The following is a 13,699-nucleotide window of genomic DNA, read 5'->3' as shown; positions in this document are numbered from 1 at the left end:
AATTCCACAAAAAAGCGTCTAACCTAAGGGTGCTAACCTTTTTTTGTGGAATTCTATTGCGCAAGTGCTTTTTAAGCGCCTTTGAAAATTATGACTTCTCGAAACTGCGCTACTATTCAATAAAATTTGTGCATCTTCCCGGGAACCGTTTGGATTAGCTACAATGTTTATACCTGCGTTCCAATCCAATAGATTTCAAAAAAAATCTAGTTGGAAATGTTGGCGAAATTTTCAGCGTGGCGGGCTTTCAACAGAAAAGACGTCAGCACTCAAAAGGTTAAACGATTTTGCAACATACATGGGATCCAATTACCAAGTTGATTATTATTAATCTTTAGCCAATCTCAATGTGTGTTTATTTTAATATCGAAACATCATAAACAACCTCTGATACGTTGGTAGAAAATAAATTACAGGCCAACGTTAGCTATGTAGTTAATGTTCAAAGGTAGGTCACATACTAAAGAGGAAGGTCATATCACAAACGTATGTAGGTATACTATAATATTCCTTTTAAGTAGTTTCATATGCAAAAATACTAACATGCAACATCAGAAATTAAAATATCATTTTATTTTTGTATTAGTGTCTTTTAATTTCATTTGGACCTCATGTTATACAGCTCTAATATTGATTAGTTATTTTTTAAGTCAACTCCAACTATTAACATATGTACATATATCGATTGGTGATTAATTCTTTCATTGCAACTACATACATAGCTATTACAATTTCATGTGGCAATCGATCTTTTTCTTTGTGTGATTACATCGTTCATTATTATTATTTGTAAACACGAATTATCTGTGTATAGTACACCAGTTCCATACAAAAAGAACTTTGATATTGTAATTTAGATAATAGTTAAATATTATAAATCTCATTCCGTAAATGGAGTACCTAATTACACTGCTAGGGAAATACTGCAGTAATTAGTCTGGGCTATATAGTAGCTGCCCACAATGTTAAAGCTAAAAAACCGTGCAAAAGTTAGCAATAGTGGAAAATGTGTGTGCCGACGATGAAAAACTTTTGTTTGATCGATTACTGTTTGGCTTTTTAATGTAATTCATTCAATTGTTTACCCATGATTTTAAATATAATAGGGATTGCATAATATTATATAAAAAAAACATCAAATACAGATGCTCGGCATAAGCGAAGCTAGATGGCCTTCAGCAGGAAAAATGAGGAATTGAAATACGACTTAATATTCTAGATCATTTGACGGCACTCAAAAGAAAGGCGTTGCTATGATTCTGGAAGACGATATACAGTGGGATTGGTATGAATGAGAATATTTTAAGTTGGCAGGCCTGGCGTCGCTTTGCGCGTCACTCGAGCAATGGTCGAGCCCGAAGCGAACTCATTAAACGAGTTGCGTAAAGACTTTGACTTTGAATATCCTCCCGCACACATTCATGTATCCCATATACATATGTAAGTAAAAAGTGTGAGAAACTTTATTCCGTTATCTGAATATGTCACGATGATGCAATTAGCAGGAAAACCTATAAATGTTAACATAATACAAATGTATGTCCCCACTTTCGATGAACAAGAAAACGAAATTGAAGAACTTTATCAACAAATCAAAGAATTGATAACATATACGAAAAAGCATGATGTTAACATTATATAGGTAATGTGAGATTTCAACGCCGAAGGCGCATAAATATAAAGAAGACGAAATATATGGTAGTCGACGAAATGCAAACAAGCACCGGTGATCTAACATTGGATGGAGAGGTGTTAGAAAGAGTTAAAAGATTTAAATATCTGGGTACATGATTAAATGAAGAGATCGACCCAGATGAAGACTTGATAATGTGGGTCGTATGCTGAAGATCCCATGGGCCATGGACCAAAAAAGTCTCAAATGAAGCTGTCCTCAGCATGATAGGGGGAGGCAGGGATCAAGTTTCAGTCATCCAGTGGAGAAAGATGGAGTACCTCAGACACACAGATACGGGGTCCAAAATACGAATTTCTCCGTAGGAAAAATAGAAGGTAGAAAATGGATTGACAGGAAGAAGTTGTCTTCGAAACATGCGCATGTGGACCGATATGAGCGCCGAAGAGTTGTTCCGAGCTGCTGAAGACCGATGCGGATATCTGCAAATAATCGACGAGGTGGTCTCCAACGTCCGCTTGTGGACAAGGCATTAAGAAAAATAAGAAGATAATATAACTAATAAATATTTCATTAAAGTGATGAGAATGGTAGCAAATAAAAAAAAATCCAAGAGATCTACTGCGCAAGTTGAATAACTTTCAATGTAGTCACGGTATAGATTCTTCATATATGCACAGGTGGGGGTTTTCTGAAGCTTATTTTGTGAGCATATTGAGATGCAGACGATGGAGCATGTCTCTGAGAGTTGCCTTTTATATTTTTGCCTCTCGAGGGCTGGAAGAGATCCAGAGGCACTAGAGTGACTGGAATGGATCAGCCCCTAAGGATTTGACGGCAGACTTTACAAACTACATATCTTTCAAATTTGGTTTTATCTTTTAAACTAAAATGTATACATTTACAAGCCAAATTATCCGTCATTACTCAGGACAATCATAGCAAATCTAGTGGTTCTTGATTGAAAACTGCGGACTTGCATAGTGGACAAAAAAAACATTAATATTTACATAGTATACAAACATTATTTTTAGATGAATGTATGTATATCGCATCCTTAGGGCGTAAAGTTGAATTTAAAATACTGAATTTGGTCATCTCATACATAAAAACAACATGCTTAAGCCGCAGAAATAACTATGTACATATGTACACATAAGTATGAAGTCGACAATGAAAAAGTCGAAAATGTTCGTTTATCATGCATACATATGAAAAACGGATAATATATACATATATATCAGTGGCGTGCCGTAAAACTGTCTCTCCCCCCGTCGTACATCCTCACTTAATTTGTGCGAGCAGGATACAACAGGAACAAGAGGAACAGGCTTTTCCTCCCGTATCCTGCGCGCGCACATTAAACAAGGCTGTATGACAAAATGAGAGATAGTTTCACCGCATGCCACTGATATATATATTATATATACATAGTACCGTTTACCATGCAACCTTTTTTTTTATCTTTCGGCTTAAGATCTTTCGATTTTCGATCTTTGCCTTCCAATATTTGTTTTTTCGACCTTTTCACTTTCGGTGCCGTGAGGTAGACCCGTACGTCACAGTTAAAACACTGCTAACAAAACGTATGTATATAATACTAACATAATTACAGATCAACAAAAAACTTTTATATATATACTGTTTGCTACCAATGTTCCCTCTAGGCAAATTAATCTCTGAGCATTTAGCGCCATCTATTGAAAATTGATTTAATTAATTAATTTTTCTATTGGTGTTTTATATTATTTATATGTAGGTAGGTAGTTTTTATCATTTTTTCATACTAAGCAATTAAATATATTTAAAAGGTATTTAAAAAAACACCTATATATAAAAAAAAGTTTTTTAAAAACATACCTCTTCTATAATTTCTATATAAAATTACTATTTTGAATAAAAATATCAATAATTTTATTTTACTACCGCCATCTATGTTTAAAACTAATAAACAAACGTCAACGACTATCTCGCCGGGCATATTTAAAACGCGTCTTACACGATATTTTTGCACCATCGTAATTGGCGGAGGATCCATTTACTTATATTGATGACCAAAGTATGAAAGCGATCGGATAAGAGGCAAACTTTTTCCTGAATTGTAATCGTAAGTGAAACGTAAAGGAGGTATGTAAAAAATAGTAAAAATACGACCGCGTGCGGATCGAGCATAAAACCGACAAATTTCTTGTAATTTTTTTTTAATTAATAGCTTAATATGCCATAGCAATGCAGTGATATTCCATCGGGCACAACACTAGTAATTTATATATTATTGCATTAAATTATTAATAATACTTTGGCGCATCAGCCTTATTATTGATATTTCTATTCGATATGGTACCCAAGTTAGAATATGTTCTCCATTACCTATAGACATATTATATTGTATATTTTATTACAAAATTTAACGCAGAATGTTTAAATGAAATTTTTTTATGTTTACCCCATATATTTGCAGTGACTTTGCTATTATTTTATAGCTTCGTATCCAAAAATCCACAAAATGAGTATTTTAAGTCGAGAATGTATCGACAAAACACGAAGCTGGTTGCAAACAGTGTACACGCAATCACGCGACAATGTACGCTCGATACAACAACCAATTTATTCTGAAAGTTTCATTTCTTAGCTTGCTGTATGTATAAATCATTGCTTATATAATATAACAGTGGTGGATAACATTTTAATTCACGCAAATTATTTATTATTAGAAGAACGATCTTGTGATTCCATGTACGATTTTTTTTAAATATGTACATTTATTAAACAAGCAAAAAAGCTTTTTTTTTTATCAATTGTTTTAAATTGCAATATTTTCAGAATTTCATTTTCAGTTTTCGCATCACACAAAGTCTTTAAATTATACAGGATCTTTTGAATTCAAATTCAACGTTGCCACAGTCGCTGAAAAGCTCTCGCTTGTCTCGAAATGGCAAATGTAACGAGCCGAAATGGAAAAAAGTAACGAACCGGAATGACACAAATTAATACATATTTTGTCGACTGCTTTGAATTGTTATACGTATTTTTTTTTCATAAATAAGTGAATTTATTTGAAATCAACATTCTTAAAATTTTAATATAAAAATATTTATCTTTTAGCTTTTATGAAATTTCTAATTTGGAGATAAACATAGGGTTGTCAGATTTCATGCAAGTCAAACCGGGACACCTTCTCCCCCCAAAACAATCATATCTTTGACTTTTCCATAGATATATTTTCAATCCAAATGATAATATTTAGAATATCTATAATAATTTTTTTCCCTTTCTATTTTTAATATATGTAAATGAAATGTGCTACAATTACAACGAAGAAACTAAAGATAGACTTCACTGAGAGGATAAGTGAAAAAATCTAATACGGTTTTTGGTGCTTTTTATTCGGTTAAGAAAAAAGCTTTTAAAGCTTCAAATAGCTTTAGAGTGCGTTCTATTGCAGGTAAAAGTGATAGCCACCTAGTTTTTGAATTTGAGGGTAGATTTTTATATTCAATATTAACAAAATCACAGAAATCTTTTAGTCTTTCTGTTCTGACGGTGTCTATTCCGCGTCTGCGTGTGATGAATCATTCTGAGTGTGAGAAAATTATCGATTCAAGATAAATTGATTGATGCCTGATACACATTTTTTGTCTCCTTTCTACACACAGTTCTCCAGAAAGTATAGAGACAAATAGTTCATTGTCATGTATTTCTGCAGTGATTACCAGTCGATGTCTGGTCCAGACATCGACTTTTTGTTTATAGTTTATGTTAATTCTCAGTTAAAAACTTCTGTAGGAAGTTAAAAAGTAGTAAACCGGGACATTTGAGAGGTTTGTTCGGGACACTGGGACACGAGACTTAAAACTGGTGACAATCACAATTAATCGGGACGCCTGACAACCCTATGTAGATAAACTACATTTCGATTTATTCTAGTCAATTTTGTAGTTTAGAAGTTTAGATCAAGCTAAATAATGAATTATTAACTAACCAAAATTTTTATTTTACAAATACATATATAGATAGCGATTAAGTTTTAAATATTATCTAGAAATTACAGGAACGTAATGAGCCAGTGAACGTCAGCAGGACTTTTTTATAGCTTTTTAGCATGACGTGTGCTTCGAAGAGTGTTTCCCCGAGTAGAATTCATAATTTTAAAGGAACTTTAACACGGTTTAATGTCTTGGAATAAAAAAATAAGGAAATAAAAACAGGGCTGCGCCTAGGAGTTCGGCCGCCTGTGTGTAAACTTAAATCGGTCGCTCTTTAATTTTATCAGCATTTGTATCAATCACATTAAAATTTTTTTTAAATGAAGTGCATGCGAATAGTGCATAAATATTGGGTGAGAAATATGGTGTTGAAAGTTTTAATCACAATTAAAATTAACAGAAAACCAATACGTTTACTTCTGAACAGGACCAGACGACAAGAGAGACTGATTGTTTTCAAGTTCATTCATGAAAATATAGTGTTTTTACCTCCAATCTCACATCTTGGACATTGCTCTTTCGATGACCAACCAATACTCGACATCCTTAAAGAAATACATCTGGCAGTCGCAATGATAATAGAACATAAAATACCTAGCTCTATGCGGACCGAAGCTATACCTGCCATCCCGTTATTTCCCCGAATTAGAGTTCGGGTGTTTTACGAGTCATAACTAAAGCCCGGACCCAGAAGGTGCCGCGTATTGTTCAAATGTTGTAAATGCATTGTTAAAGGTTTGCCGAACCTTTTTTACAAAGGATTTACAACAATGGAACAATGAGCGGCACCTTGGCTATCCTACCTCTAGTCATAACTAGTGGCCGGAGCGCAGTTAATTGTTCAATTGTTGTAAAAGGTTTGCCCAACCTTTTTTTTTGTACGCTATCTTTGTAAACAGAGCTAAACCGCCCCGATTCCTGGAAAAAGCACGGTCTCTATCCGCAGTCTAGTCATAACTTATGACTTGTAAAACACCCGAACTATAATTCGGGGAAATAACGGGATAGCAGGTATAGCTTCGGTCCGCATAGAGCAACTCTTTAATGTTCTATTAAAGCCCAGACCCAGAGGATGCCGCGTTTTGTTCAATTGTTGTAAATGCATTGTTAAAGGTTCGCCGAACGTTTATTTTTGGACTCTAGCTTTATAAATAGAGCTAAACCGCCCCGATCCCTGGAAAAAGCACGGTGTCTATCCGCAGTCTAGACTCATAACTAGTCACCGGAGCCTGAGGGGGCCGCGTATTGTTCAAAGGTTGTAAATGCATTGTTAAATGTTTGCCGAACAATGGATAGCACTGTGACTATCCTACCTCTACTCATAACTTGTAACTATAATAAATGCTAATTGTAAAAAGTACGATGTCGTTTCGTATTTTTTAAGGAATATAATTTTTTCGACTCTCATTTCTTTCGGCCGCCTTTATATTTGGGCCGCCTGTGAGCGTTGCACACATTTGTACATATGGTAGGCGCGGCCCTGGATAAATACACACATGGTAGAGACGAAATTTCAGAATTGTATACGTATGTAGGTACTTATTCTTTTGATTTAACGCTTCAGTTGATAGCCAGTGTATAGTTATTGGCCACTTAGATTTCAGGCGTAGAAACAACAACCCGAACAATAAGTAACATTATTGAGAACTAGCTGTATTACCCGGCTTCGCTCAGTGTTTATAATATAAACCGCTTAAACATGACTAAGCTAATTTAATTAAAAAAAAAAAAAAAAATTAAAAATTTAAAAAAAAAATAAAAAAAAAAATAAAAAAAAATAAAAAAAAAAATAAAAAAAAAAATAAAAAAAAAATTTAAAAAAATCAAAAAAAAAAAATCAAATTTTTTTTTTGCCTTCTAGGGCTTCGCCCTCGGCACCCCCCTGAGCCTTTGCCTTCTAGGGCTTCGCCCCTCCACGCCCCATGAGCAATTGCCGTTTAGGGCTTCGCCCCCATGATCAGTTGCCTTTTAGGGCTTCGCCCCTCCGCGCCCCCATGATTCAAAGCCGTCTAGGGCTTCGCCCCCCTTAGTTAATGCCTTTTAGGGCTTCGCCCCCCGCGCCCCCAAGATTAATTGCCGTTTCGGGCTTCGCCCCCCTTAGTTAATGCCTTTTAGGGCTTCGCCCCTCCGCACCCCCATGATTAAATGCCGTCTAGGGCTTCGCCCCCCCTAGTTAATGCCTTTTAGGGCTTCGCCCCCCGCGCCCCCAAGATTAATTGCCGTTTAGGGCTTCGCCCCCCTTAGTTAATGCCTTTTAGGGCTTCGCCCCTCCGCGCCCCCATGATTAAATGCCGTCTAAGGCTTCGCCCCCATGATCAGTTGCCTTTTAGGGCTTCGCCCCTCCGCGCCCCCATGATTAATTGCCGTCTAGGGCTTCGCCCCCCTTAGTTAATGCCTATGCGCCCCATGAGGCTGGGGCCCCACGGGGCTGCGCCCCATGTGGCGCCCCCTTTTGAGCCCCATGGGGCTGCGCCCCATGAGGCTGGGCCCCCCCGGGGCCCCACGGGGCTGCGCCCCTTGTGGCGCCCCCTTTTGAGCCCCATGGGGCTGCGCCCCATGAGGCTGGGCCCCCCGGGCCCCCTTCTGGGCCCCACGGGGCTGCGTCCCTTGTGGCGCCCCCTTTTGAGCCCCATGGGGCTGCGCCCCATGAGGCTGGGCCCCCCGGGCCCCCTTCGGGGCCCCACGGGGCTGCGTCCCTTGTGGCGCCCCCTTTTGAGCCCCATGGGGCTGCGCCCCATGAGGCTGGGCCCCCCCGGGGCCCCACGGGGCTGCGCCCCTCGTGGCGCCCCCTTTTGAGCCCCATGGGGCTGCGCCCCATGAGGCTGGGCCCCCCGGGCCCCCTTCGGGGCCCCACGGGGCTGCGCCCCTTGTGGCGCCCCTGGCGGGACCCCATGAAGCTACTCGCCTTGCGCCCCCGCGGGGGTGAATCCATTGAATCGAAAAAAACAAATCGGCGCCCATGGATCGAAAAAAAAAAAAAAATCGAATCACGTGTTCGATGACGTCACCGATCTACGGACGACGACGACGACGACGATGACCAAGGATACATACAAAGTCTCTTTCCAAATTATAGATTAGATTACCACAAGTCAGCAAATAACACGAACGCAATCGAGGTTACAAAAGTTTCTCAGCAATGTTGCAAAGTTCATTTTTAACTATTAATATTAAATGATGGGAATGAATAAAGGACACGGCGCATAGTGTTTTATTCATTTGGCTCGCTTTGTACGTTTTACAATTAATATCTAAATAGATCTAAACTGACACCGGAACTACATCGTTAAGTTCGAATTTCATGCAAATACATACTACCATATACAATAACATTTTTGAAATCCGATTCTATGTATGATGCCTTATCGACAAAACTAACAGTTTGCATGTTCAATGGTTCAATTCAAATTTAACGATAAGGAAATTCAACATGTGGTAATAATATTCCGTAACCCTAAAAACAAATATGTATGTAGGTACAAATATAATTCGCGTCATGTGTTTGAAAAATGAACAAATCAATATAATACGATTCCTAATTCCTTGCGAGCAGGTAGGTAGTATGTAATATAATATCAAGCGATAATCATAATTAATGGGAAATATCATATAATCGTACGATAGTTATATCTTTTATGTCACTATGTATATTATATTATTTATCATGGAATTGAAACACAAAGGCGATATCTCCTCAATGGAAAATTGTTCAGGGTAACTGTTTTAAATTTAAATAAAAAAAAGCCAGCAGCATAGCTCGGTTGTTAAGCTTCTGCTTAGCGTCGTGAGGTGCCAGGTTCGATCCCAGGGTCGGGGATCGAGTGAAAATGAATTTTTCAGAGTATGCTGCTGGTTAGACCTGGATTTGTGACTCCAGGTTGATCGTTTCCTATCATAGTTTGCCAATTTTCTCCGATTTCATTGTTGAAACGGTTCCCGGTAAAAATTGGCCAAAATCCTTCCTATATATGTATACAATATGTCACCAATAATTTGTATTTGATTAATGTGCAATAAATAAGTTTGTGTACGATTTGATAGATGTCTCATTGATTTGCGAGTTTTTCAGTGTCTCGTAATTCAGTAACTTATATAATGAAAAATGCTGCAATATTTCTAATTGGCCAGGAAGGCACATTGGGTTGCCTGTAATGACTTCCTGGTATGTGTTGTCCAAAAAAAAAAAAAAAAATTGAAACTGTATATAAGTATGCGGTCTCCGTGATTTAACAGAATGTTAAATTACAGAAAACGCAAATATCAGAATGCAAAGATCTAAAATCGAAAGATCTTAAGTCGAAAGATCAAAAAAAAATGGTGCATGGTAAACGGTACATACTCACGTACATACTCACTTAATTTGCGTGAGCAAATTTTTCCTCCCGTGTTAATGTGCGCGCGCAGAATACGGGAGGAAAAGCATGTTCCTCTTGTTCCTGTTGTATCCTGCTCGCGCAAATAATTATCTAAATATATATAATATATATGTACATATATGTACATACCAGTGGCGTGCCATGAAAATCTCTCTATTTTATAACGCACAGCCTTACTTGCGTGTGAACGAGCAGGAAACCAGGGGACTGGATGACGTCATACCGAGTCCCCTTGCTGTGCGACAAAAACAGGGAGATTTTTACGGCACGCCACTAGTACATACAATATTTCGTATATTTTTATTGTATTCAATCAATCATATAATGCGACTAAGAATTATTAATTATAAATTTTCATTAAACACGCATCTATCGTCAAACATTGTACAGAAGTATTGTAAGTATTATACAAGGCAAATACAAATTACGATTAACATCCACAATGACATCCATACGTGAAAAATTTGCGGTATTTTATACAAATCAGTGAAAATCGAGATGTCGAATAACTCGAATTTTTGCAAGAGACAGGACAGGGATGTAAATATGTTGGAAACAAAGAAATTTAGTAATAATAGAAGGACCCTTACGAATAATTAATTGTTGTAAATATTACGCGGTACGTCTCTGTAAATACGCTACAACGCACGGAATACAATCGGATCAATTTACTTATAAAAATGTATCCCATGTTGTTTATTGTGTGTTTTTGAATGCATTGTGCAATTTTTACCGATGCTTGCCCATCTTGCGAGTAATATAAACAAACAGAGAAGTTTTATCGGACATACGCCGAGCACCAAGTATCAAATACGACTGATGCTAAAATTATTTACATAGGATTGTCTGTGGACAATCGTCCCTTGACAACAATATGACGCCTAAAGCCACTTCTATTAATATAACATTTCTCTGGCTGGAACCGTTTAAATCAAATCAAATAAATTAGCAAAATCTGATAGGTAATTATCGACTTTGAGTCACATATCTAAGGTCTGACCAGCAGCATACACCAAGAATAGAGCCTGTGACTACACAATTGAAAGCAGTACATGCTAACCATTTATTTATGCTGCTGGTTATCTATATACATATAATATCGCTAATATGTGTGTGTATCTGTGTAAGATAACGCTCGCCGTACTATGTATAATAGTCGTTTCGATTCGATATACATATGTACGTACGTCACAGCTAAACCACTGCCAATAAAATGTACGAATATAATATCGAAAGAAAAAAACTTCTATATATACTGTTTACTATCAATGTTTCCTCTAGGCAAGTATCTATATTGAAAATTTATTTAATTCATTTTTTTATTGATGTTTTATATTGTTTATGTGTAGGTGGGTAGGTAGTTTTTACCTTTTTTCATATTAAATTAAATATATTTAAAAAGTATTTGGAAAAAATTCGACCGCTTGCGGATTGAACACAGCACTGACACATTTCTTTTCATTTTTTTTTATTTAATAATTTAATATGTCATAACCCATGCGATGATATTTCATCGGGTACAACACTAGTCTAATATATAATTTCAAAAGAGATTTTGTATGTAACTATTGTTGGTTCGTAGAAAAACAAATGAATATTCAAATAAATTTAAATAAAATAAAACTATTCATATAAATTTAATAAAAAAAGTTTACTATTAGATTGGCCATGTTTAAGCGGTTTATATTACAAATACCGAGCGAAGCCGGGTAAAAACACTAGTATATAATAAAAGCGATATTTTTGGTAAATTAGCGATCTTTTTATATGCGTTTTATTTTACGTTTTGATATTAGTAGTTCTTGAATATTTCACTATACATAACTAGAACGTTAAACCCACTTGAGAATTAAAAATCGATTATACAAAAGGTAACGGTACCACTCACAGTCATGACCCCATCTTCAGCTTTTTTTGTTCATTAAAATGTATTTGTTTTCTAACTTTTACTTTTTAAATTGTAGTTTTTGCAATTTTACTTCCACCATTTATTTGCAATGTTGTCAAGTTTAAAAATGAAATTTATGAGCTTAAGTTTATCATAAGGACGATGACATTTTTACATAAAATTAATATTTAATGATTCAGTAAGTGAGAATTAGTGAGGAGGTTGTGGCAAGTTATTAGTGAGGAGGCAGAGAATTAGTGAGGAGGTTTTCTGTTACAATCTAAGTTAATATCTACCGATATTACACGCTGTAATGAAAATTCCGTGTCCTTATTATTTTTGTATATTATCATCCCTAAAAAATAATGGGACGTATATTAGCAGTGTTATTTGAAATATTGAAGAGGGGAAGAATGTTAAATAGTTGCTTATATTTTTAATATGACCAAATTTACATATTTTCATCGGCGTAGTTTATCTTACGATTTATAACTCGTCAAACTGCTGGTTAGGTTTGGGGGTTTTGTGACTCCAAATCGATCGTTTCTCTATCTGTCTGATCAATTTTATCTGATCATTGTTGAAACGGTTCCTGAAAATTGGTATTAGATCATTTCCTGTTGTCACAAAATCTGTGTGTATAATTTGTAATAATTATGCACAGTAATCTGAAATCTATAGATATCTCTATATTTATTATATGTATAAAAATTGTAACGATAATTGTACACAAAAATCTAAAAATAATCCATAGATGTCTCTATGATTATTATTTCTGTACTGATTAATTGTTATATGCTATGTATTCTGATTGTATATGTATTATTGTATTTCTGACCGTTATCGTACACTCGTCGCATTGGAGCGATCTGTAATGACGATTAAAAAAAATAAAAAAATAAGCTTGTGAATAATAAAAAAAGAGATGAATTTTCCTTTCGTAAAAGTCTCCATAAACGTTCTTATTGTAGGTATAAGTTTTTAAATAATTATAACATTAATTACTAGTACAGTTTTTTGGGTTTTTATATTTATATATATAAAACATGTTCAATTATAAGCTTTTGTGAGATAAAAATGCTGTAAATCCAAACGTATTTCATTTTGTATTCCTTATGACCGGACTATGAATGGAATTTACAATCTGCTTAGCTTCAAGAGGGTCGGATAACCCCTTGTTTCTTATACCATATGTAGATATGTATCGATTGTTGACGATAGACGTTATTTGTTTGAAAAATACATACATATACATATATATTATGAATTAAAACATGTATATTTTTGCCATTCAAACTGATACCGGTTGTGTCAAGGCGAAACAAGTTTAAAAATCACTGTACAAATACACATATTCACTATTTGTATATTAAACATATATGTGACAACGTATTTTCGGCGAAACTCGTCACAGATATCTATGTTTGGACGTTCCAATTTCCTAAAAAAAGCCCCCGCTCCTATAAAGTGTATTTTAGATCGACTCTAAAACCTTTTTTAATGTAAATATTTACAGGTGTGTGTGTGTGTGTGTGTGTGTGTGTGTGTGTGTGTGTATGAAAATGGTCAATATGAGATTTTCTCAAACAAAGCACTTTTTTGATTGGCTTTGTTTTGAATGAAAGCTCTCGAGACGAGACGATTTGGATGATGTGATGGGTGGATTGGGAGACGATATGGACGATAAGAACTGGTCTGTGGTGATGGAATACCTGGCAGTTGGGTTTGAGGGTTTGCGCCCTCGACTGATCGTCTCCTTCGCCTGAACTCCACTGCGCAAACTCACTTTTCCCGACAGCTTTCCCGGGTACAGGGT

General features: G+C 36.1%; 2 protein-coding genes across 3 annotated transcripts in view; both read right to left on the bottom strand.

Moving 5' to 3' along the window:
- Window positions 1–13,699, bottom strand: part of LOC143915198 (fas-associated death domain protein-like) — a 231,697-nt gene that overhangs the window by 68,872 nt on the left and 149,126 nt on the right. The window lies entirely within an intron of this gene.
- LOC143915120 (WSCD family member AGAP003962) overlaps window positions 1–13,699 on the bottom strand; it is a 21,632-nt gene extending 7,933 nt beyond the window's left edge. Inside the window, exon 1 of one of the 2 annotated variants that reach the window (XM_077435564.1) lies at window positions 13,596–13,699. The gene's annotated coding sequence lies outside the window, so the exon portion shown is untranslated. Of the gene's footprint in view, window positions 1–4,079; window positions 4,207–13,595 lie in introns of those variants that run through there. The other variant, XM_077435571.1, reaches the window with a different exon arrangement.

The sequence above is a fragment of the Arctopsyche grandis genome, chromosome 1, assembly GCF_051622035.1.
Source record: "Arctopsyche grandis isolate Sample6627 chromosome 1, ASM5162203v2, whole genome shotgun sequence".
NCBI classification, from domain to species: domain Eukaryota; kingdom Metazoa; phylum Arthropoda; class Insecta; order Trichoptera; family Hydropsychidae; genus Arctopsyche; species Arctopsyche grandis.
The sequence above is the reverse complement of the archived record's forward strand: the minus strand, read 5'-3'. Positions and strand labels throughout refer to the sequence as shown.